The 26,536-nt window shown below is 42.5% G+C and overlaps 1 protein-coding gene across 5 annotated transcripts in view; it reads right to left on the bottom strand.

The window, feature by feature from the left end:
• Positions 1-26,536, bottom strand: part of LOC126354517 (putative polypeptide N-acetylgalactosaminyltransferase 9) — a 1,011,821-nt gene that overhangs the window by 388,206 nt on the left and 597,079 nt on the right. For all 5 annotated transcript variants that reach the window (XM_050004230.1, XM_050004237.1, XM_050004234.1 and 2 more), the window contains exon 2: positions 21,281-21,353. The gene's annotated coding sequence lies outside the window, so the exon portion shown is untranslated. The remainder of the gene's footprint in view (positions 1-21,280; positions 21,354-26,536) is intronic.

The raw sequence follows: 26,536 nt of genomic DNA, 5'->3' as shown, positions 1-26,536 counted from the left end.
GGATGGATGTTTGTGATGTCGTTAGGTTTAAGTAGTTCTAGGTCTAGGGGAGTGATGACCTCAGATGTTAAGTCCCATAGTGCTCAGAGCCATTTGAACCTCCATAGGTACGTTAAGTTTGAGATGAGCAGCAGAGTTTGCCTCTTCAGCAAGGAAATCAATAACAGCGTGCTGTAGAAACGAAAACATCGATGTCCGACCTGATGGAAGCACTGCCTGTGGTCATGTGATACACGTTGATGACGTCATACCATAGTCTGTAGATTACGATCCTGCAGTCGTTCTTGTTACATTGTTGGAATTTGAATTTTAGCAATGTGTTGCTCACGACTTTCAGTATGACCCTTGTAGCTTCTAACTGCCGAAGCAGGTCAGGGTCTCTTATATCATCTCGCAGCTGTGACTGATGTAAGTAACTAGTTATAACTGATTATCAGTTTTAGCTCACGAAGACAATACATCTGCCCTTTTAGATCTACTGTCGCCTTCCGTGTTATTGCAAGTATGGTGACAGATACACTACTGGCCATTAAAATTGCTACACCAAGAAGAAATGTAGATGATAAACGGGTATTCATTCGACAAATATATTACACTAGAACTGACATGTGATTACATTTTCACGCAGTTTGGGTATATAGATCCTGATAAATCAGTACCCAGAACAACCACCTCTGGCCGTAATAACGGCCTTCATACGCCTGGGCATTAAGTCAAACAGAGCTTGGATGGCGTGTACAGGTACAGCTGCCCATGCAGCTTCAACACGATACCACAGTTCATCAAGAGTAGTAACTGGCGTAATGTGACGAGCCAGTTGCTCGGCCACCATTGACCAGACGTTTTCAATTGCAGAGAGATCTGGAGAATGTGCTGACCACGGCAGCAGTCGAACATTTTCTGTATTCAGAAAGGCCTGTACAGTGCATTATCCTGCTGAAATGTAGGGTTTCGCAGGGATCGAATGAAGGGTAGAGCCACAGGTCGTAACACATCTGAAATGTAACGTCCACTGCTCAAAGTGCCGCCAGTGGGAACAAGAGGTGCAAACATCGTCGAACTGTTCGTGCAGATGGTTGTTGTCTTGAAAACGTCCCCATCTGTTGACTCAGGGATCGAGACGTGCCTGCTCGATCCGTTACGGCCATGCGGATAAGATGCCTGTCATCTCGATGCTAGTGATACGAGGCCGTTGGGATCCAGCACGGCGTCCCGTATTACCCTCCTGAACCCACCGATTCCATATTCTGCTGTCAGTCATTGGGTCTCGACCAACGCGAGCAGCAATGTCGCGATACGATAAACCGCAATCACGATAGGCTACACTCCAACCTTTATCAAAATTGGAAACGTGATGGTGCGCATTTCTCCTCCTTACACGAGGCATCACAACAACAACGGTTAACTGTTGTTTGTGTATGAGAAATCGGTTGGAAACTTTCCTCGTGTCAGCACGTTGTAGATGTCACCGGCACTAACCTTGTGTGAAAGCTCTGAAAAGCTAATCTTTTGCATAACACAGCATCTTCTTCCTGTCGGTTAAATTTAGCCCCTGTAGCACATCATTTTCGTGGTGAAGCAATTTTAATGGCCAGTAGTGTACTTCGTTGATGTAACTCGCACGAAAGACTGGAAATGTAGTATTTGTGAACATTAGTTTAGCATGAGAGAGTCACAAAAGGGAGCTATGTCTACATGTTTGGAGATTCGCAGTGTGGGAATAGCTAGAGCAGAACTCTATCTGCGATAACCTCTCTGCCAGGACAGCAAGATCGACAAGGTACGTACAAGATCAACATTAAAAAGTTTTGAAAGTAGGATACAAATACCAGCAGAACAAACTGTTAAGACGATTCCTAAGTACCATCTAAATAGCCTTTAACAAATATAGCCTGGCAAAGGCAAGTATTCCGGTCTGATACACAGTTTTAATCTGTTAAGAAGTTTTATACTTACTGCAGGGCGACAGAATTATTCTCGGAACAGCTAGAGCGTCCATATCTTAGCACAGACAGCAAAATGGTTCAAATGGCTCTGAGCACTATGGGACTAAACATCTATGGCACAGACAGCAAACTTGAGTTATTGTCGATCTGTTTGCGTGTCTGCCCACAGCACATGACGCAAATGCCTTGTTAAGCACACACAATTATAGCAATTGGTCGTGATAATGACACTCGATGCTGTACAAATGGCTGTGTCCGTAGATGAGCGAACTAGTTTCGGTAACAGCTGCTTGTTGTTTCGGCTCACGAAAGAAATACTGCATAATCTGAATATTATCGAACCACTGTATTGGAAAACAGTTACGGGTCCGATACCTGCTTCAACACGGTTCGAGACTCAGTAGTAGCTTTTATTTGAAATAACGCGATATCCTCTTCACTGCCATTCCGAATTTATTTGCATCGATTCTGAATATAATTCCAAGTCTTCTGCTGGCTCCATGCATAACATGTAGACTGCAATTTTAACACGAATACCTAGCGGACTCCAGCAGACTCAAATATCTTTGGTAAATAACTCAAATTTCCGTTATACTTTAGTTAAATTTGTATTGCATACAATTTTGCTAGTGAAGTTCAGATTTATTTGTACTCAGACGCACTATACACGTTTACTCGTCTGGAAATGAAACCAATATTCACACGAGGACACATAGTGAGGTAAGAGGCTTTGTAGGGGACTGTTTCATTCAACTAATGCGTCATATCTCTCATGATATCAGCATAGTCGTATTGCATAATTTTGACAGTGTCTAGCAGACGACGTAGGATGTCAAATCATCTCGGTATCCAGCAGTAAACTGCAGAGGGTCTATTTTTAATTAACACTGGATTAATCAATGCAGTCACAATTAAAGAATGTGTTGGCTCATGAACATTCATCGCAGGAAGATTTCGATACCAGAGAGCACCTTCACACGAAATGCAAGGGAACGACATTTGTCACAATTATTTTTTATTTGTCGTCTTATGCTCATCCAGGATTAGGCCTTATGGCCTGTTGCGCCTCACCATCTCTTCCTCGGCCTTTCCCACACTACTTCTTCCAAAGGGATTGTGTTCTATCGCTTTTCGAGGCATTCTCTGAGGTGGCATGCTCTTTCCTGCTTGATTACATTTTCAGTTGTTAGTATCCCCAGTTTTTCCTTATTTTTTGGTTTCTTGTTTTCTCTCTTCTTTTGCAGGCTTGCACGGACCTAAATAACTTCATTCCTGATGTTTCATGTTGTGTTAGTACTATATGGAGCAGAATCTTGGAAATTAAGATAAAAAGACCTGAGAGTAGAACCATGACTTGAGAAAATTTAAGTGGTGTTTCTTTTCTGGATGCACCTTTTAATGTTTATTATTTACGTCTTTATCTTCTTCAAAAGTTATGTCCTATCCTAGACAATGAATATATAATCATTTAGGTTGTCCCAGCCATTCTTGCAGTCTTATATTTTAGGGATGACACAGTTGTTCTGGGTTTCTCAGTTTTAAATGCACCTACAAAGGCGTACCCAACGAGTACGACTGCAAATCCCCGCTCAGAAAAATAAGAAGAACCAAATTCGCGTCCACTTTGTCTGACAGATATTCCAACAAAGCATCGGTTTGCAGAACGCTACAAGTGTAACTGATACTGGCTAGTAGTAAGCGTACCCCAGAGCCATCCATCGAGAAACTACACTCCTGGAAATTGAAATAAGAACACCGTGAATTCATTGTCCCAGGTAGGGGAAACTTTATTGACACATTCCTTGGGTCAGATACATCACATGATCACACTGACAGAACCACAGGCACATAGACAAAGGCAACAGAGCATGCACAATGTCGGCACTAGTACAGTGTATATCCACCTTTCGCAGCAATGCAGGCTGCTATTCTCCCATGGAGACGATCGTAGAGATGCTGGATGTAGTCCTGTGGAACGGCTTGCCATGCCATTTCCACCTGGCGCCTCAGTTGGACCAGCGTTCGTGCTGGACGTGCAGACCGCGTGAGACGACACGTCTCCATTCGTCCCTCCATTCACGCCTGTCGCGACACCACTGGAGGCGGGCTGCACGATGTTGGGGCGTGAGCGGAAGACGGCCTAACGGTGTGCGGGACCGTAGCCCAGCTTCATGGAGACGGTTGCGAATGGTCCTCGCCGATACCCCAGGAGCAACAGTGTCCCTAATTTGCTGGGAAGTGGCGGTGCAGTCCCCTACGGCACTGCGTAGGATCCTACGGTCTTGGCGTGCATCCGTGCGTCGCTGCGGTCCGGTCCGGTCCCAGGTCGACGGGCACGTGCACCTTCCGCCGACCACTGGCGACAACATCGATGTACTGTGGAGACCTCACGCCCCACGTGTTGAGCAATTCGGCGGTACGTCCACCCGGCCTCCCGCATGCCCACTATATGCCCTCGCTCAAAGTCCGTCAACTGCACATACGGTTCACGTCCACGCTGTCGCGGCATGCTACCAGTGTTAAAGACTGCGATGGAGCTCCGTATGCCACGGCAAACTGGCTGACACTGATGACGGCGGTGCACAAATGCTGCGCAGCTAGCGCCATTCGACGGCCAACCCCGCGGTTCCTGGTGTGTCCGCTGTGCCGTGCGTGTGATCATTGCTTGTACAGCCCTCCCGCAGTGTCCGGAGCAAGTATGGTGGGTCTGACACACCGGTGTCAATGTGTTCTTTTTCCCATTTCCAGGAGTGTATTTCGCCAATTTCGCCTTTCATCACGAAACTTACTTGAGCTTGAGTTCCCCTTGCCGCCGCCCCCCCCCCCCCCCCTCCACGACCCCTCCATTCCCCCCACACACACAAAGAAAAAAGAATCACCACTACCCCACGCCATATGTCAGGCCCTGGGTGCCATCTAGTCTTCGGTTAGCAACAGTGATAGTCAAAATGTGTTTTGACTCTTCCATGAGGAAGTAGATAACGTTGTTTATAAATTTCACTGCTTCTGCCCAGCTCTCCTCCACATTTCGCGAAATGAGGCCGTCATCACCTCCCGCGGAGACAGGTGACCGTCGTATCGGATTAGACTGTAAAAGTCAGTGTCCTGCTCACAGAATATTTTATTAAAACTCATTACCGGTTGCGGCTTTTTTGCCTTAATGAGCTGCAAAACTTTACCAACGACGTATAAAATCGCATAATGTACTGAGGCAGCGTGGTGTAAGTCGTCGTGCAGGACAGCACAAATTTCTCTTCTAGCAATGTGCAGAGTTTTGTGTAGATCCTGTCCATATGCGTTTCTTACGTTCGTGTTATTAGTACCTCACATTTGCATTTGTGCAAAATAGACGAACTCTCCGTGATGTGCCTGGACTCTGTGTCCCCGGTGATTCATAAGAAGGCGAGCTGCGGAAGGTTAGGTACAACTTAGTGAAACACCTCGTAACCGCTGGTTGTGACTCATTGGGGTACAGAGAGTGGGGAATCAGTTGTTTGCTCTTCAGTTTTACTGGTCTTAGTTTAGTATGCAAATTCAATATTTGTTCTTAGCCCAATTCATTCGTCAGTAAACATTAATTCTGTGCCATTAAAAGTCTGTTTTTAATAGTCTGCCATTTTTCCTTCTCCTGCAATGCGAAAACTAAACTGAAGCGCCAAAGAAACTGGAATAGGCATGCGCAGTCAATTGCAGTGATATGTAAAAAGGCAGAATAGGGCGTTGTGGTCGGCAACGGCTACATAAGAGAACAAGTGTCTGACGCAGTTGTTAGATCGAGCACTGCTGCTACCATGACAGGTTATCAAGATTTAAGTGAATTTGACTGTGGTGTTATAGTAGGCGCACGAGCGTTCGGACACAGCACCTCCGAGGTAGCGATGAAGTGGGGATACATGAATACTATTGGCCATACCTGAGATGCCTTGCAACGTGGTGTTCAGAAGAGATCTCCACCCCCTCGTACTCTTACGAATTTATGGACAGCCCTGCAAGATTCATGGTGTCAGTTTCCTCCAGCACTACTTCAGACATTAGTCCAGTCGATGCCACGTTGCGCTGCGGCACTTGTGCATGCTCGCGGAGGCCCTACGCTACATTAGGCAGGTGTACTAGTTTCTTTGGGTCTCCAGTGTACTAGTTCTAGAGAATAAAATGAATAGGACGTTTTTTGTAGTAAATTTGTGTAGTTTAATTTTTTGCTGAAAACCATTTTCGTCATTTTCGAGTTATTTGGGAAAAAGAGTGACCTTTCAACGTGACCTTTAGAGAACCGGCATCTTGACCAGACTAAAGAACAATTCTACATATTAACAGCGAAGGCAACAGAAATTAGGGTTCATACAAAAGCATACACACAGTCGTTTTCCCCTCGCTCCATTTGCTTGTGCAACAGAAAAGGAAATTATTAGCATTGGTACAATTTACCCTCCGACACCCACCGTCTGGTGCCATGCGCAATATGCAGATAGATGTAGATGTAGCTGCAGCTCCCGATCGTCTTGAAGCAGCCGTGGCACGAATTTCGCCACAGTCCTGCAACTGCTGTTACACGATACGTTATCATGTTCAGAATTTAATCACAAGGTGTTGCAGAGTCCTTGGATGCTGTCTGTACGATCTTGCAAGAACAGTTACCACTCTTTTTGAACATTTTCTAGCGCGTTTCTTGTTGATGGGCGCCTGGAACGGTGACGTCAGTCGATATTCGCTCGTTTTCTAAACGCTTGTAAGTGTCTGTACTTCACTTTAAAACGTTGTCTCCAGAAGCTAGTTTGAACATTTGGTGCATTTCAGCAGTTCTTTTCCCAGTTTTAAGGAACAGAAAATTTTACAGACACGCTGCTCTTTCACGTTAGCCATCGCAGAAACGCAAACTCACGGAAATACGACAGTAGAAATACGGTCACCAGCAAATATCCAAACCAATGCAGGCTCTTGTCATACTGATTCAAAAACATGCTCAGGGAGACACCAAGCGGCATTTGAGTGTAATCTTAAGGATTTACACACAAAATTCAAATTTCGGGAACTTTGGAATACGTAAACGTAAGCTCTGTCCACAGGCCGTAGTGGGTCCAATGGTACCGACCGACCGCCATGTCATCCTCCACCAATGGCGTCAATGGATGCCGTACGGAGAGCGAGGAGTCAGTACTTAGCTCTCCCGGCCGTTTTCAGTTTTCGTGACCTGGAGTCAAGTAGTTCCTCCATTGACATCACAAGGCCGAGTGCACCGTTTTCCAGTCCTCCCACCGAAGAAAAACCCCTGTCAGTACGGGGAATCGAACCCGGCTCATCCGCATGGCAATCAGCCCCGCCGACCACTCAGCTCTGGAGGCGGACAATTTTGGACCTCCACCTCACAGAGTACTTTCGGATTACTTTGTCCTGCTGCTTCTTGTACGACGTACCAGTAGCCGGTAAGCTACTGCTTCCAGTGTCTAGCCGGCAGTCCTCGACAGGCTTGCGCCACCAACGCTCGCGTGTCGCGCGACAAAGGGCGGTGCGGCGCCGTGACGCATTTCGGCGACCTTTCCAGCAGCCGAAGGCGCGGCTGGCTTCCCGAGCAGGGCCAGCGGCTGGAGCTGGAGCCCGGCTGGAATGTTATCGCGGCCGGGCGTGGCGGCGTGGGGGCGTTGCGGCCACGGCTGTGGTGACTTGCGCGGGATCTGTCGCCGGCCAGGGGTGTGACGAAACGCGCAGGGAGAGAGCGCGCGGCGGGTAAGCCGCTGGGACCTACGCTGCACGTGGTCAGCAGTGACATACGCTGCTGTGTACGCAGGGCATCGCCATTCATTCATGCACTGTTCAAGCCTGGAGTCTTAAGTTACGAACATTCGCCGACTAGATAGCGCTCATAAACTGGAACCTGTCCATCGTTCTGTCAAGAGACTTTCGAATAGCCGGCTCCATCCGCTAAGTGTAGTGAAAAAATAGCTACATCTACAGATGCACCCCCGTGTGCAATAGCTCCTGCTAGAGGAGGGTAAACTGTTCATCCTGTACCAGCACCACGAACAATGGCTACGGTAAACCATCACTCCCATGACCAAATGAATCATTTATATCTAAACTAAAATTAAGCCTGCAACTGACGAAAACGGCAGGACCATCCAGCAGGGCTTGGGCAGCGACAGACTTAACTGGAATACGATTCTTCTTGTCTCCAACTGTTGTAGCAAATTCGATGTTCTCGATGGTCTTGTAGACTGTCTGTCTCGAACGGCGGCGATATCTTCTGTCCGGCAGAAGAACTTTACATGTTCACATACACCTTTTCCTTTAACCCAAATAAATACAGACTCATTTAGAGATATTTTCCTCCTGTTACGTGTATATAATGACAAAGAAGAAGGAGAAACATATGCTGATTTACCAAAATCCTTATTAGCCAGTTCAGAAATATGGTAAGTGCGAAAAGCAATAATGTATCTGTCCACAAAACTTTCAAGTCCTGGAACATTTGGTACTCCTGTACCACCACGAACAATGGCTACGGTAAACCATCCGTTCCCATGACCAAATGAATCATTTATATCTAAACTAAAATTAAGTCTGCAACTGACGAAAACAGTAGGACCATCCAGCAGGACTTGGGCAGCGACGGCCAAGATGCCGTACAGAAGATATCGCCGCCGTTCGAGACACACAGTCTACAAGACCATCGAGAACATCGAATTTGCTACAACAGCTGGAGACAAGAAGAATCGTATTCCAGTTACGTCTGTCGCTTCCCAAGCCCTGCTGGATGATCCTGCTGTTTTCGTCAGTTGCAGACTTAATTTTAGTTTAGATATAAATCATTCATTTGGTCATGGGAACGGATGGTTTACCGTAGCCATTGTTCGTGGTGGTACAGGAGTACCAAATGTTCCAGGACTTGAAAGTTTTGTGGACAGAGACATTATTGCTTTTCGCACTTACCATATTTCTGCCATTTATGCCATCTGCCATTCAGGGCGCTGACACCTGCAATTACTTTCCTCTTCCGCAAAACGGAGTGCAGGTAGATATAATTCCGTTGGTCACGGACATCTAGAGGACGCAATGCCGCTCTCGGCTTTTTCCTGGTGCGCTAGTCGCTATAAGCCCACGGTTGTCGGACAGAAAACGCCTAGCGTGAAGCGTAAGTCATAAAGTCAGACTTACAAGCAGTGACATGAAGCTGTCCAAACTTGAATTTCTATAGATCAGCCATTTCGCTTTCAATGTGTTAGTGTTAGGACATCAGCTACAGTGCAACGCATCACGTAACACCCTACGTTGTCTATTGCACTCTGTATCAATGCTTTAAATTAAACAATGGAAAATCTATGATGGAATAATGGCAATATTATGAAAAGGATGGTTGCTACTCACCATATAGCGACTCAGCATCTCCACTGTATGGTGAGCATTAACTATCCTTTTCATAATACTGTCAATACTTTAAATTAATATTATTTATTTCATTTTGTGTTGCTCATATTACTTCTTTTAGATATCACGCCCTGTGAGAATATCTGTACCCAATTTCCACCTTACATCATCTGCAATTATCTATAGCTGTAGTTAGTATATCAGGTGATTCAGCTACCCCTACCGATGGGTTCTATGCTACCCATAATGTCATCAAAAAATACATCTGAGATTTTCATATTGTCTCACTTGCTACACACAAACTATTACCCCTACAGAAAGTATAAACAAGACCTTGTTATAGAACATTTAATGTGGTTACATTTCGTACTGGGATACGTTTTCCCTGGAGGCCACTGTTTTCGACTCATTCAAGAAAAACGCGTTTGAAGGTCACTTTTATGCGTTTCTCTTGAATAATTTGAAATCTGTGACCTCTAGTGTAAACTTATCCCAGTATAAAATTTAATTACGTTACATGTCCTACAATAAGATCCAGTTCACATTTTCTATAGGAATAATAGCTTCTATGCTGTGAGTGAGACAATATTAAAATCTTCCATATGGTATCTGAAGGCGTTGTGGGTTGATAGGGACGGCTTTATCGCCCTGTATGAATCAAGACCCTTACAGAAATACATGCAGATAACACAACACAGCGGTGAAAAATCTGAGTTAAAATGAACTAAAATTGACTTGTGTGTTCAAAACAGAGCACTAGTCAACGTTAATAAAAAAACAATAATGTTGTTACATTCTATAGCACCTTTCAGCCTCTGTCACGTAAATCATCCGCAAAAAGTATAAAACATACCATCACATTACGAGAAAACACTAAGGTAAATGCAGCACTCTTAACCGATTTTACTGGTATAAGGCCATTAATATTGCAGCACCAGGAAGGAGAGCCAATAATGAAAATTTACTTTGTGCTTACACACTGTAGTAGGAAGAACACAGTATTAAATTTGAAGGTGTTTTGTGGGTGTACAGATCGTGAAATTTAGCACACAGAGCTTTCACCTCAAGCAGCAACACTGGTCCTAACCTGATCAGGTATGGAATTTAACAGCACTTAGATGACGTATACTAGTACGTCATTCCATGTTAGTCTATCAACTGTAGTGCCTGGCGACTGGTGGTGTGCCGTTCTCTTAGTAACCCGTGACCAGATGTTTTCATTGGGCGAGGGATCTGCAGAATGTGCTGGTACGCCACAGCACTAGCAACATGTGGTCTTGCGTCTTGTTGAAAGATAACCACACAGAGACCTCGAAGATTGGTCATAGCCATCGGCCTTACCAGGTATGTAACGTCTTCTGCCCGAATTATCATCTATGTAAACCACAGGTGATAGTCTTCTATAGCGAATTGCACCTCACACCACTACGCTAGATGTTGCATCCAAATGATGACAAAAATGATGGCAACTAATGTTATCTGTCCAACTCAGAGCCTCCACACACAAATATGTCTATCCCGAACTACAAAAACCAGGACGTCACTGAAAAGCCCATTATATAGTACTCCTGTGTCCAAAGTTGTCCCAAAGGGTGTTTCATCATCATTCATGGAAGTGGCGAGATTGGATTGAGCAAAGGTTGGGAATTTGTACGGGCGCTGATAACCGCGCAGTCGAGCACACCACAAAAACCTGTCATCATCATCATCATCATCATCCACTGTTGTCATTTGGAGCATCACTGTCATCTGCACTCCTCTCTTTGCAGCCGCATGAAAGTAAACAGCAACAATGACGGCCGCGCTAGCAGATCGCAGTGCTGCTGACGTCGTAGCACTGTCCGTCTGGGTACTTGTTCTGCTGTAAACAGGCTACCAATACTCCAGCTACGGGGCGTGGCTCTACGATGATGCACGGCCGAGCGAACAATGCATCTGTCTTCTCGGGCGCTACCTGCGTGGGGCCGCTGGCATCCTCCAAGGCACTGAGTATGGTTCACATGTTACATTACGCGCATCTCTTCCAAGGGCAACCGTCTACAAAACTGAATTGAGAGTAATTGTTGCGACGATAGTCACGGAGTGCTGTACTGCAAGCCAAATGAACGTCAGTTTCTCCAGGGTTGCTAAGTAACTAAAAATGACATTATTATAAGTCATCACATTAATTTACTTCAAAATCTATACGATTCGCGTTGTATGAGAATCCTCTGGATGAAATGGACAAGATCACTAAAGATCACTTACAAAGAAGCAAACTCCAAATTGCGTCAGTTATACGAGGGGTGTTCAATAAGTAATGCAACACTTCTGTATGCTCGGCTATTTTCGGGTGGAAAAATTCGGGTTTTTTTGTGGGACATTGTGGAATATTCCGTTTCAGCCACTATAGTTTCATGAAATTCCGATGAGTGGCGGATCTATACGTAGACTTCAATATGGCATCTGTAATCGCAGATATTTGTAGGAGTGTGGAGAATGTCTACGAAGACCTAGCAGTGAACGAAAGCACGTTGAGTCGTTGGGCGAGGGGTCTGTCATCATCGCATCATGGTCGCATGTCTGATACCCGCGTGCCAGCCGGCCGCACACAGCTGCGAATTCTGCAATGTTCGAACTTGCAGACACTCTCATTCGAGGCGATCAAATGGTTCAAATGGCTCTGAGCACCATGGGACTTAACATCTTAGAAACTTAGAACTACTTAAACCTAGAACTACTTAAACCTTAGAACTACTTAAACCTAACTAACCTAAGAACATCACACACATCCATGCCCGAGGCAGGATTCGAACCTGCGACCGTAGCGGTAGCGCGGGTCCAGACTGTAGCGCCTAGAACCGCTAGGCCACTTCGGCTCTAGGCGATCAACGGATCCTCATCCACCCTGCAGCCCCGATCTCAAACCTTCCGTCTTGCTTCTGTGTGGCCCAATGAAGCATGCACTCCGCAGGACGCAGTACGGGGTGATAGGAAGATTATCGATACAACTAAACCCTCGCTCCAACGTTGCCCAAGGAAGTGGTACCATGTGCCTGTCCCAAAACATAGTTTTGTAGCCTAAAGAGTGGGGGAAAATATGGTATACTGGAATCATGAATAAAACCAAACCGCTTTCAGAAAAAAATGTGTTACATTACTTACTGAACACCCCTCGTACATTAAAAGTCCAAGCCAGACTAGAAAACTGGCTGGGCTCAGTCCAGAATCTGAATATTGGCAAACCCTAATAGAATGCTGAATGATCGGTCGAAGATTATTTTTCGACCAAGGTTAGGCAGCTAGTGGACATTCGCTGCAGAACTTGTAGGTAGCTAGTGATCATGTAACTTCACTGGAGCCACAGTTCAGTTGAAATTCGCTGGCCAGGAGCCATGTGGCTTCCGAAATACTGGTTGAGCGCAAGGTTCCTCGTCGTACACTCAGCCAGCGTAAGGAAGTACTGAGGCGACTTTCGAGTCGCCTAGTGGCGGGTCCCATAATCCCCACCATAAACATGTTGCTGTAATGATGTTGACGTACGCCGATTAGGCAACCCTGAAAACCGTGTTGTAGCGTGAGTGGGGGCAAGCCACAGGATTCAGCAGTAATAAAAGTTGAGCGTCGAGAAATCCAAGTACCTGATAATGAGAGTTTAATAAAGGACTGAGGCTTATCACCACTTTTTTTTCGCCTTGTACGCCGAGGGGTAATGCAAGAATATGAGAAAAGTGAGGGAAAAGGTGCAACAGATAACAATGCTAAGGTTCGTAGGTGGTACAGACCTTGTGGTGTACTGCAGTGCATGAAAATGAAATAAAAAATTATCGGAATTTTGGAGAGAAAAGAACTGTATGCATACGGAACGTGGTTTTACGGAACTGAATAAAAAAGTTAGAAATAAATACGAAATATACAGTAAAGAATGTGTGAAGGAAGAATTCTACAGAACAATTTTACCAGAGGAGGAGACAGATTTGTGGTGCATCTGATGTGACATGCAGGAGTGTTTAACTTGGTAACAGAGCGAGTACTTTTGGAGAAAATAGTAGAGGTTGACGAAGAATAGAAAATGCGAAACAGACAGTATAGAATTTGGATGTACTAGTTACGTAGAGCTGACAAAGTTAGCGTATTATGGAAGTTAGTGTTTATTAATGCAGGTTTCCATATTACTAAACGGATGAAGCAGTCAGGTTGTCACGCTGTCTCGCTTGTTGATTGGCTATTTGATGGCTTTCAGGGGCGACAAAAATTTGATTTTCAGTATTTCATTTAATTATTGGCCTAATTTAAAAATTTAAAATGCTGTCATTAAGAGAGACAGTAAGTCAAGTATTAGATATAGAAATTATTTACGTCTTGAGCCAGTGCATCTCAAGGCGCGTAAATTACGAAAACGATATTCAAGCAGTCTTTGAGAATAAGAGCGTTATGGGGGTAACCCGAAACTAACAAAACCAACACAGTGAAGGTTTTTTGTCTTCAATCATAAGGGTTTTCCACGGTTAATGTCAAATATTTCACACATTCATTCGTAATCAGATGTTTGAAGTTGTTTTATACACGAGATATGGATTTTGTGAAGAATAAGGGATGAGGAGCGTTAGTGGTTTCTTGTAATTGTATGCGCTTTTCTGAAAAGTAGGATCTTTCCTCTCGTTTTAATGTTTTCGTATAGTATTACTTAATTAGGAGACTCAGTTGGTGAAGCACATTTTGGAAGTTCTTTCCCTTTCTTCAAATGATAATATGAACAGCAACAAACAGCATACAATGTGAATATAGTCAATGTAACTGATTATAATGATGTAGGAAGATTACAATTCCGGTTATGAGCCTCTTAGTTTATAGGTCCTGTGACAAACTTGCATAGAGTTTCATTTCAATACTGTTATTTCTATAGAGACGGCGAAATGACAATGAGCAAAAGCCTCTCTCTTACACTGCGTACAACATCGTTTAGTGGGGAACGTTAGAAAGACAGTCTGGATGAGTCTCACGTATAATGCAATTACACAGAGGCGCCGAATGTGATTTAACACAAATTCTCACTGGAACTGGATACATTAGGCTTTATCTATGATATTTTAGCCTTATATATCTTCCAAAGCTTCTTCCTGAAGCTGAAATTGCACTTCGATAATAATTATCTGAGCATAATTTATTTAGTGCAAATAATTTTTTAAAACACTGCTATCATGTTACTAGATAACAAGCTGTCTGTGCATAATCAGTTGCCTGCGAACTTTTTTCATGGTTTAAATCCACGACATCTTCCGAATAGTGAACGAACAGATTGTTATGCGTAAGACGTATGATGGCCATAGATGTCTACTACTGTCTCTCTTCCCATGATCCTTTACGACGGGAATAAGTTACATGCCGGCATCATGATTCAACACGCGCCATGCTTACATTCATTTCCATACTCATGCATATCAACGCAGACACTACACAGCACTCGGCGAAAACAGTCTCTCTCCCTCTCTCTCATTATATACATACATATACGGCAAACTTGAAGTCTGCAGCAGAGCTAGATATCAGATGCAACATACGAAGAGTGGAGCGAGGAAATACAAATCCAGTCGTCGAGACTCCTCCGCAATCTTACACAAACGCAAGTGTAAGATTTCGAAGCCTGCTTAAGGCATTAGTCTTTACATTAATTTTAATCTAAGTTAGAAAAAAAATATTTCCAAAGAAAAACATGTGGACCTATTCCTGTTACTGTAAACCCACTAGTAGTGTGCTCTTACGTTTTCAGCAGCTGACGCGCTACGGCCGCAGGTTCGAATCCTGCCTCGGGCATGGATGTTGTGATGTCCTTAGGTTAGTTAGGTTTAAGTACTTCTAAGTTCTAGGAGACTGATGACCACAGATGTTAAGTCCCATAGTGTTCAGAGCCATGTTTCAACAGCTGACGCCAGAAAAACAGCCTAATGGTTCAAATTTACCGTGGCCAGTGTACCATTAAATTGTGATCCTATTTAAGGCGATTACGAAATCACAGGAAACGGGTAATGAAAAATCCAGCAAGTGAAAAACTACGCAGTGAATAACTGCAGTAATGCTTCGTATCAATTACGAAAAAGTTTGCAGGAAAAATCTGAAGGTAAAAGAACTTACAAAATTATTTGCAGAATGTTCTATAAGTAAAACAGTTGTCCAAAACTGGAATAATGCTTAAATAGTTCTAGACCTATCAGCAGCCTTTCTGCAGTGAACAGGATGTTTCAAAATGATTCACCCCGTTTCACACGACAAAAAAAACAGGAACTTGGCGTAAATTTTGGCTTACGTATTGAATATAAAAAGTTTAACTTGGTGCCAATTGCGAATTACCAGTTCTTGTACCGGGTGGTTAAAATTAAAGTGTAGCTACTCATAGGGGTGGATTGGGCTGTGGTTATCGTATGACAGCGAAACTTAGTCGATATGCTAAAGCGTTAATGCAGAACCGATTTACGCTGGAAAAACAATTAGTTCTAAATCAGCCCACCAGGTGCAAATCTGGTGCAGTACGTTGTTTTTATGACTATGACGTCCACGCTGTCATTTGACAAGCCATAACTTGAGTGAGCAGTAAGGCAGTCGAGAACAGAGACCCACTTTTTGTGAAACTGTTTTATGTGAACGTCAGCCATTAACAGTGTTGCACTGAGAAAGTATTGTCGAGTGGAAAAGGTTCTAGGATGGGTTCAACGTCATTAAACGGGTTATAGAAGACAATGTTGATGAAATTCGAAAATACAGATGAGCTTGGTGTGGCACCTGGGGGCTAATCGACTAGGTAGCTGCTGCTCTGACCATGCAGCACGTACCTCGGATAGTGCTAGTATTCGTGAAGTGTCACGAGAATTGTCCATCTCACGGTCAACAGTAAGGAAAGTTTTGTAGTCTATTTTATACCGATGCATGTACAAGATCGAGATGGTGGAGCAACTGATACCTCACGATTCGCAGCAACGTTCAGTTTGTGGCACGTTTGTGGCATGACATGTGGTCGGGCAATATTATGTGGAGTGACGAGGTACATCTTACACTACAGGGTGCAGTGAATACACCTAACTTTCTAATTTGGGGAACTGTTTAGACGCGTGGTGTGCACGAAGAGCCAGTGCACTCGCCATATGTGGCTGCATAGCGTGGACTCATGAACACCTTTATTCTGGCCCCGCTCTTCTTTGAAGAGAATACACCTGGAGGACCTGTCAGACGTACCGTGATGTCTGCACGTTATTGGGATCTCCTTGCACAGTAGGTGAGTGCTGCTTTTGAAGAGCGCAACTGTGTGCAAACCACTGTTTTCATGCGAGATATCGCTCGCCCAATGAAAAATCTGCTTAATGCTACTTCACACGAACGTGTTATTTGCAAAGGTTTTCCAGATGCGTGGCGTACAAGGTCACCTAATCTGAATCGATGTGACGTTTGGGTCTGTGGGATCGGAAAGAACGTGTTTACCAGGGACACGTTAGGTATCTACCTGATCTGAAGGCCAGTATACAGTAAAGCGTTGCTCAGATTCCATCGGAACTGCTGCGATCAGGTATTGATCACGTCGTTTTACCGATACAGCATCTCGTCGACGTCTCCAGTGCTTATACTGAACAAATTGTGTAATCGGCGTTTTAAAATAAAATCAGCATTATGCCTTTCTCACTTGTTTGATCTTTTCTTCCCACGATCCGTTCCTTCCTCATTACATATGGAAACATTTCTGTACGTCCTATTTGCATTCACAGAGCCAGATTTGCAACTGGTGGCCAGAACACTTCTCCCGGTTGATCATTAGCCACTGTGGGTGGAATCTAGATGAGATAATACAGCAGCAAAAGACGTTTTCCGTGCCAACAGGACGGTGCAATTCAGTTACAGCTATGCGGCTTAACAATTAGCTGCCTCAACGAATGGAAGGCTGTACGCGGCGATCGCATCTCACATTCCAATATTTGACTCCAATGTCGCCTGATCTGAAGTTATGTGCATTATCTTTTTATGTGTGTGGTGGGAGGGGACAGGAGAGAGGGGGGGGGGGGGGTCACTCCCCTTGCAGCAACTTTGGGCGACGATCAGCATTGAATGCTATGATTGCAAAAGTAGAACACAAGTTTGCTAAAACGTCGTGCGTCAGTTGGATGGCGTGCTGAACCCTAGTGAAATGTAAATAAGACCTTTGATACCAACGTGATTATGAAAAGTATCCCAACAATATATCAAGATACTGGCATGTAAAATCGAATGATTCTTTTGAAAACAAAAACTTTGTAGAACTACGTCTATGAACAAAATTTACCGTATGTTCCTACCTTCACTTATGTGGAAGCTATAGTCTTGGGACATCGAACGAATAATTTTGAAACATCGTTTACAATATATTCACTACCCAACGTTTTTCTCTTAATTGTTCGCGACTTTCAGCTGTTACTAATTTCAAAGTGATTTCGACTACACTGCAGTGAAATTTAGCAGTAATAACGCCAAGTACCGTGAGATAGCGTGCAAACCACCTTCAAGTAACAGTAAGAAACTGAACAAGTAGGAATAAAATATTGCCAAAAATACAACAGATCCAAAAAAGATGTCGAAAAGTCTAGAACCCGTAAAAAACCATCGCTTAAGGTTAAGAGCAGGTCCGCTGCAAGAGCAATGGAATACTGCATTCACAATAAGTCTGTTATTGGAAAGGATATACAGAGAAATAAACAAATGTAATGTAAAGAGGAAATGCATAAAACAAGAATTCGGATGCTACAGCAGTGGTGAAACATTACTTGCTCAAAGAAATTAACGGCATACTGGAAATCATGTATCAATTACGATTTTATTCGAATAACTTAGAATATCATTATTGAGAGTTTAATGAAAACAGAAACCAAGTATTACAATGCAGGTCAAAGTGGAGTGTCCAGGCTAGAGAATGACAAGCAGTGAGCGAGCAGACACGTGTGCGTAGATAATAGGGAGATGAAGGAACACGTGGCGGGTCACGGCAGCAGCAGCCAACACCCAATCAGCATAAAGATGCGAATCAGTTGCAGTGATTAGAATAGCTACCTCTCACAGTGACGTACGTAACAGTATTTTAGTACGAACGTGAAAGTGATATATGATTTTGTAGATAAAAAGAACTACTATCGCTTTTTGGAACCGAATTTTATTTTTGTTTTTAACTAATCATAACATTTTATCTATTTGTTTAAGGCACATTCAGTGCACTACAAAATAAAATCACTATATTTATTATCTGATTATTTAGAACTTAAGTATGTAGTGTCTCATTCTAAAACCATAGTTGCATTCCGTTTAACTATACGTAAACGATGTAGACGGGCACGGTTGTGTCTCCTATAGTAAATGTATTGTATTTCTTCCGAAAGTTTGTGTTCAGAGTTGCATACAAGAGAGCCAATGTACATGCATAAAATATTGGAGACATGAAAGTAAGTTCACAATCTACTTTTGTTACTTATTTTTTTAATTATTTATTTATGCAGCCATCAGTCGTCAGGCCGATGCGACCGCCACGATTTCCTTCGTTGTGTTAACCTGTTCATCTCAGAACTCTTGCATCCCCCTACACACACATTCGCTAATTAAATTCGTCATAAATAATCCATGACAATTATAGAAGGACAGTGATGTACATATCTGCAGCACTAGGGGGGGGGGGGGGCAAAATAACCTTTGGTATCCCATGTTAAAGCTGTTAGTGGCTCAGAAAGGAATTCAATAAGCAGCAACAAAAATTTGTGATGATTTGCCCAATAGTATAAAATGTCTGACAGGTTGCGAAGCACTTTTTAAACCGAATTTGAAATCATTTCTGCTGGACAACTACACTGATTCCATTGACGAAATTCTACTTGAAAACTGATAGCCAGGTAGAAAAAAATATCAATTGTGTTGCTTGAGTAGAAGTAAAAATGTGCTCATTAATGTTAACAATCATTTATAAATATCCCGTAACGTAGCTCATTTTACATCGTTTCAATGAAAGATTCGTTCAAATGACTCATGGACATACAACTAAGTAACTCAAACGTCCTGAATTATTTGTTGGATAATGTCTAACTTCCCCTGCAGTTTTTATCTCTAGAACCATGGAAGTACTCGCATTCGGGAGGCTGACGATTCAACACCCGCGTCCTGTCATTCTGGATTTACGTTTTCCGTGATTTCCCTAAATCGCTTCAGGCGATTGCCGGGATGGTTCCTTTGAAAGGACACCGCAGACTTGCTTCCCCACTTTCCCTAATCCAATGAGACCGATGACCTCGCTGTTTGGTCCCCTCTCCCAAATCAGCCAACCAACCAACCAACCATGGAAGTTATTCGCCAGTGGATATCATAACGCATGTTTTTATGCAAACATTCATAAAACGTCACACATCTTTGGGAAAACAACTTTTGTACAGTTATGAACTCTTGGTGGTATCGTGTGAACCACGTGTTTAGTCTTAAGTTGTCTGAAGATGACCTAGAAACCCGAAAGCCGGCTCTTAACAAACTATAAAATAAATATGGTTGCCTACTATCAATACTATGTACTTAAGTTTGTGATTTGAGTAAAAATATTAATAGTTAAATTATTATTATAACCGCTTTCTGAGGAATACTGAACATACCTAAGACAGTTTGACGAAACACGCTTATTTAAAACCAAAACGCTTGCAAAAGACAAGTAATATAAATTGGAATGTGAGACGAATGAAATTCGAAAACTATGCGTGTAAACTTACTTCCGCGCTTAATCAGACAAATAATTCAGATAACAATGTTTATATCTCACCGTAGAGGCCCTTAATGGATGAGCACAACGGTATTTTAAAGGAGATTTCTTTCGTGCTCTTTAACGTTTTCAATACGCTTTCTGAGAAATAGGAGGCGCGAAATACGCAGTGACCACCAAAACTGTAACGAAAGGGAGTAAACTGGGGAAAGTGTAGGTATAGATGGAAGAATATATGGTTAGTGTAGGTGATTTGGGGGTTGGTAGGATTGGAAAGGAAGTCGCCTCAGGCAGCCAGCCAGGTGGCTCTTAACGCGGCTGGGTGCCGCACCAGCTGAGCTAGTCTTGCTTCAGTTCTACGCCAGGGTTTATACAAGTCACGGTGACTCGCGAGTGGTGCCGTGCCAGTATAGTGGCACCCCACGACCAGATGTTTTCAACGAGTGAGGGAGATCTGCAGAATGAGTTGACCAGGAAAATTTTTGAACATTCCTATGCTGTATCAGGTTTGATTCCTTACGGAAACAGTTCTTCCCTGTAACTGTATTCATTGTAATTATTAATGAGTACAGCCGTCATTCGCAATAATGTATGTATAAAATGCATATTTCAACCATCAGCCGTTTTTATTTTAAACCCAAATATCTATCGGTTATGGTCTTAGACCATCTTCGCGGATGAGGTTTAAAATGGTTTACGCCGCTATATTGCATTAGTCATTACTTAATAAGTGTAGTGCATGCCATGAATGTAAATATATGACACATGACTTTAAAAGCAAACATACGAATTTACTCTACTTAAAACTTTCAGGGTAAAATGTAAAGTATGGTCGCCAATTCTTCATGGTCAGCGTAGCGTAATGAGTAAAGACGCAGATTTGAAAGGTATTAGGTGACATGTAGGTTGGACATGTCCTACTGAATCCTAATATTTTTTACTACCCCTTACTTTTTTAATACATTCTGATACTTTCTTATTAGTTTCATAAACGTATGTTCTATAATATTCGATGTTATGTAAATGTAAGTGCGCTACTTCTGAGAAATGAGTTTGTTCGACTGGCTTTATCTACACAAGACAGCTTGCACAACTTTCAGAAAGATTTTGCATATTCTTATTTCGAGTTTTGTGTTTCACAATTTGTAAAGATGTAGCTGACGTTGCAGACCATAGTCATGGCGTAGCAATTTTGATGGCCAGTTATGTATTTGATAGTATTACTCAATAATTGGTAGTGAATGGGGAAAGTCTTTACCTGAAATGCGTCTGGAGATCGTTGTTTTCACAGCAACTTTGCAGGATTTACGTTGAAAACACGGGCTGCGGACCTGGAACAAACAAAGACCAGATTGTCAAATTCATGTGCTGCACTTACAGCGCCACAGTCCTATAAATAAGAAATGAATATTTGCTGCCGGTCTAACCGAACGTGAACTGCTTGTTTTTATTACATTGTAAAAACTATTTATAATAACTGTACCACCTGTTAAGTGATCCTCCTCTCTCTCTCTCTCTCTCTCTCTCTCTCTCTCCCTCCCCAACTCCTGTACAAATGTCCCAAAGAACGTTGACACACTATAAACTGTTCATTTCAGTAAATTATAGAATGCAGGTCCCAATACCATTCTTTAAAGTCCATAGCCTTAACATTTCTTCCGCCAAGATAAACTAATAAGTTTTTAAATGAAGCAATAAACTTTTTAAATGGCAATCAGTAAGACGTGGAAACTGAAATATGCTGGCAAATATACACGCTGTTATTCTTGAACACCTTTCTTGCAGAATTATCCAGTCATTCTAGCCAACGAGTGCTAACACAGCATAGTTAGAGACTTGCTATGCTATCTTTGCAAAAAAAATCTCTTACATGTCAGTCTTTACATAAGACATAATATATCCTCTTTAAGAATTAAACCACTCTGTGCTGGAGAATGACAGTGTATATCACATTCACTTTACATGGTATCACGGTTGAAAAGACAGTTGTTCTTCGTTCATATAAACGGTGTTCATCCCTGGACTAAATATTTTCAGTGTGTCAAACTAGAGACTATGTACTATTTCTTGAGCTCCGAAATGACAGAGCACTGAAAATATATTTTATTGGAACAGAACAGGCAACAGACGTTATAGCTACTATCTATTGTTATCGGACAACAACAATATGGGATTGTGGGTCCGTCTTGATGCAAAACACTTTTGATATTTATTTATTTATTCCCAAGCCAGTTTCAGCGACAACACCACCTTCATCATTTGGGTTTTTTCAATTTTAAAACATGCAAAAGTAGCGCACTCATAGATATTGTAAAATATGGATCATGTCACTTGCAACTGCATGAGTGTATATTAGTAAACAAACACAAAAACGTCAACGTTATGCAGTTGGAACTGCGGTAGTGTTGTGGATACGGTTTTGGTGTGTACTAGGTTGTTTCGTAATTTGTCATATACTCAAGTTCGTTAGACGGCTTGCAGCTACAGACACAGAAAAGAAAAACTTTCGCAACTTAATGGAAAAGCAGACTAATGGAAGAGTTATAAGATAAAATTATTGTTAACGGGAAAGTCCTAAGGAGGCCGGTTTGAGCCGTCAAATCTTCCATGTACCTTTTTCTTTTCTTTGATATTATAAGGTTTCGACTCGATGGTCTTTACTCCCCACTACATAAACTATTCTAAAACTAACACATCACCATAGTAGGGCAAAAGACATACCAAGGAGGTAATAAAAACCCCACGACATGGCAAGGTGCAGATGCATTTATAAACATGGATTCGAGTTTTGTCTTACAGTGACTAGTTAATAATTAATTTGTAAATAATGATAAGAATACAAGGATGCTTACATGTAAATATTGAGCAACATTCATTGTTGTTATAACAAGTGCCAAAACACTATGAAGAAATTCACAATATTATAATTTACTATAGTACAAAACGTTATTTACAATAATTTTGACTGTGTATTTTTTTTTTGGTGGTCATGGGTACTATAAAAGAATAATTGTGTAATTAAAGTGTTGGTTGACTAAGGAAGTTCGGTGTAAAGGCGTTCAGATATAGAGCGAATCCGTTTTGAAACAGTTTTAGTGTTTGGATCATTGTGATTTGTTGAGTTTCTAACGAGCCGTGGATCAATTAACATAATTCTCAATGTTTCATTTCGGTCAACCTGAATTCTGCCAATATGCGTAGACGCAGCATCCAACATCACTGATTATATTACCGACTTGTAAAGTCGGAGACTGTTTTTCCTACTTGAAAGATGATGTGATGTGATGTTCTGTTTGTTAAGGGATATAAGGCAGCGAACACACTGTTTGCTTTGTTCACTACCTCTGTATATATATAATGTGTGTAACATTGTCGCCTCAAAAGGGAACCTTGTGTTAACTATTGGAAATTATAGGGTAGACATCATAGACATCAGAACCAGTATCACCAATGAAAACACTAAACGAACGGTTTTTAAATTACAGCTTGTATGTTTGTACGAACATTTTAGATTATGATAGCAATGTAAAAAACGTAAAAAATCAAAGGTAAAGAATCAAACGAACTTTAACTAAGGCTTACAATGAGGAGTGGCCAACACCAATTATAAGAAAAAGCTGGGGTGTAAATTGTTACTGGAAATGGAACACCACATTTGTATCATCTTCAGGTCCTGTTCAAAAACATACATAGTAACTATGTCTGTGTCTGATGACTTAAATGACATAAAAAATAAGATACCACGGCCGTTTTACATCATGAAAGGAGCAAAAGGCAACCAACGAGCACTTCGGGTGTACATACTCTTATCTGTTTCGTGATTGGAGTTTCTATAAAAAAGAAAAAGTACATCGACATAAAAACACTTACTAGTTGCCACAGAAGGTAGCAACTTTTCCACATATGCTAATAATCACAAGCATGATTACTATGGAACATTATTCTACTGCGTGCATTTATCTTTATGTACTTTTATCCATTTATCAGTCAAGTTCCTCCAAAAGAGTCGTATTATATAAAGCGACCCCATATATTGATTTGTAAACTCTTAAGGTACCTTAGTTGTGTTTTCTTCCTTTATGATGTCAAAGTAGTTGCTATATCTTATTTTTCACATCAATTAAGCTGTAAGACACAGGCATTGTTACTATTTAAGTGGCTTTTTCGGTAAAGAGGACCTGAAAATGACGCAAATGTCGCGCTGAAACCAGTAGTCTGCATAATAAATAGTTAGAAAATATGGATTTGGTGTTCCATTTCCATTACTTATACTGTTGGCCACTGTCAGATGGCTACAAATAGGGTGGACTTTCACAAGCTGTGGACACAGATGAGTTATTACGAGGCCTCTTGTTGACTTACTGTTGCTTGGTTTAATAAAAAGCCTTACAAAAACTCTTTTGTTTAAATATGCATAGTTGATTATTTTGTTCAGTTTTTACTGAATCTCTGCTCCTGTTACACGACAATTTCTCCACGGCCCGGTATGGCCCTTATACCATTTTTGGTGGTATTTGCGGACATTTCAGTTCGTTCTCAGAAAGATAGGGAACCAATTGTCTAGACGGTTATGTTGTTGTTGTTGTTGTGGACTTCAGTCCAGAGACTAGTTTGATGCAGCTCTCCATGCAACTCTATCCTGTGCAAGCTTCTTCATCTCCCAGTACGTACTGCAGCCTACATCCTTCTGAATCTGCTTAGTGCATCCATCTCTTGGTCTCCCTCTACGATTTTTACCCTCCACACTGCCCTCCAATACTGAATAGGTGATCCCTTGATGCCTCAGAACATGTCCTACCAACCGATTTCTTCGTCTAGTCATTTTGTGCCACAAATTTCTCTTCTCTCTAATTCTATTCAATACCTCCTCATTATTTATGTGATCTACCATCTACTCTTCAGCATTATTCTGTAGCACCACATTTCGAAAGCTTCTATTCTCTTCTTGTCCACACTATTTACCGTCCATGTTTCACTTCCATACATGGCTACACTCCATACAAATACATTCAGAACTGACTTCCTGACACTTAAATCTATACTCTATGTTAAAAAATTTCTCTTCTTCAGAAACGCTTTCCTTGCCATTGCCAGTCTACATTTTATATCCTCTCTACTTCGACCATCATCAGTTATTTTGCTCCTCAAGTAGCAAAACTCCTTTACTATTTTAAGTGTCTCATTTCCTAATCTAATTCCCTCAGCATCACCCGACTTAATTCGACTACATTATCCTCGTTTTGGTGTACATCTTATACCCTCCTTTCAAGACACTGTCCATTCCGTTGAGGTGCTAGACAGTCATATACCTAGAGAGATTACGCTGAACGGAGAAAAAATAAAAACTCAGTTTAAAATTTGGATCTTCCATTTCATTTTCTTTGTTTCGAAGAGGAATTTACCGAGTCCGTTCACTAGATTGATATGTGAAAATTAGCCGAGGAGGGATATAGGGACAGAGGCGTTTATTGGTTTAGTAGGACGCGCTTCTACTGAGGCAGAGTGTCGCAGTACAGGGATCGTTTCGGCCGCGCACTGAGCGAGCCTGCCAAGGCCCACAGCTCCGCCTTTGCCCGCGGCGTGGTTAGCATTCCTCTGGGCCGCTGCGGGCGGAATGTATCGGGTATGCAGCAGACCCGCGCTTCGGTCGGGGCAGCCGTCCACGGCCACATACTGTACCAACTTACACTCGGCTTTGTGCTCGAGACTACCAGCGAACGGCGACAGGGCAGCCACCGGGTCCAATCTGCCTAGGGCAAAGCGCTATAGGGACACGGGCTGTTTGAGAATTGCAGCCCCCGTTCAGGCGGGGCAGCAGCCAAACTGTGCTCTGCCACTGGTCCAGTCCCACTAGGAGTGGGAGCAGGCACGAAAAGTTGCTCTCACTGACGCGATTCACCGCCTACATAAAATACTTCGCAGAGCATAGCAGTATTATCGATTTTCTTTTCTATTTCATTCGGGTGGTGAATGAGGGAAAAGTGACTATCTATATGCCCCCGTACGACCCCTAACTCCTTATTTTGTCCTCATCATTCCTAAGCCACAGTTATGATGGTAACAGTTTAATGGCTGCATAGTCTTCTTCGAATACAGCTTCTCTGAAGTCATTCAAAGTGTTTCGCGGTAACTACTTTCCGGCAAAACCAGTTTAAATTCTACACCAACATACATGCTCCGCTAGCCACGGTAGTATGCATTCCTGAGGGTACTAGGCACTTCCTGCCCTGTCCCGCAAAAAAAAAAAAAAAAAGCGAGAGAAAAACGACAGCCTCTATAGCACTGTACGAGCCCTAATTTCTCTTATGTTATCGTCATGGTCCTTACGCGATATCTACGTCAGCAGCAGTACAATCGTTCTTCAGGCAGCTTCAATTTTTTTCCTTAGCGTTCAATAAAAGTTCAAATATTTGTTAATTATTAAGGGACCAAACTGCAGAGGTCATCGGTCCCCGGACTTAGACACTACTTAAGCTAACTTATACTACCAAAAACCCACCCACCCATGCCCGAG

Source organism: Schistocerca gregaria, chromosome 3 (assembly GCF_023897955.1).
Source record: "Schistocerca gregaria isolate iqSchGreg1 chromosome 3, iqSchGreg1.2, whole genome shotgun sequence".
Lineage (NCBI taxonomy): Eukaryota > Metazoa > Arthropoda > Insecta > Orthoptera > Acrididae > Schistocerca > Schistocerca gregaria.
This window is presented reverse-complemented; position numbering and strand designations above follow the sequence as displayed.